At 35.5% G+C, this 715-nt stretch overlaps 1 non-coding gene across 1 annotated transcript; it reads left to right on the forward strand.

Annotated features, from left to right (window-relative positions):
• The first annotated feature begins 635 nt into the window (after nt 1–635).
• LOC116216396 (small nucleolar RNA SNORD50) lies at nt 636–703 on the forward strand. Its single transcript, XR_004159077.1, has one exon. It is a non-coding gene; the product is annotated as a small nucleolar RNA SNORD50 (small nucleolar RNA).
• The last annotated feature ends 12 nt before the right edge of the window (nt 704–715 follow it).

Below are 715 nucleotides of genomic sequence, written 5' to 3' on the forward strand. Positions count from 1 at the left end.
GCTAGGAAGGTGGGTGAATAGTTTCGGTTATTTCAAACCGCTTGTGAAAGAGCTGGTAAAATATGTCTAAGATTTACATTGTAAATTGACAGAGATTACCTCAAGGTGACTTTTATGTCAGTGTACACTTCATCGGGAAATTAGTATAAGAGTTGAGGTGAAGAAAATGAAGTTGACAGCTGGAAGTTCTTTGTCAGTAGAAACAGACAAATCTAGTTCTAAGTTTCCTATTAAAATGTATTACTCATTTTTCTAGGAGTATAGTCTATATTCTCATTTTTGAAAATGCTAAGAAACAATATTAGGATCTGTTCAATTTAAGTTGTCAAACTCAAATGTCTACAACCATTGGCTGTGTAAAAATGGGAAGGAAGGGTGATTTCCAAGACGAAAACTTGGTCATCCCAGGTGGGCTGTGTTACTGAATGAACGTGTTCTAATTGCTTGCTTTATTCCTATCTAGGATGGCATATGAACAGGTTTTAATAATGGAAAAGTTGAGCATTGTGGTGAAAGATGTCCTGGCAACTGTACTGCAACAGATAGAGGTAATACTTAATGTTAAACTGCTAAAACTTTTTATTGATGTATTCCCTATTAAAGCTCTGTGTTTCGAGTACAGTTATTTAAGTGGTGGATTATGATGAAGTTGCCATACCTGATTTGTTGATGAAAAACTTCACACGGATCTGGCTTCTGAGTCAAAACCACTTTT

This window comes from Meleagris gallopavo, chromosome 2 (genome assembly GCF_905368555.1).
Source record: "Meleagris gallopavo chromosome 2, MGAL_WU_HG_1.1, whole genome shotgun sequence".
Lineage (NCBI taxonomy): Eukaryota > Metazoa > Chordata > Aves > Galliformes > Phasianidae > Meleagris > Meleagris gallopavo.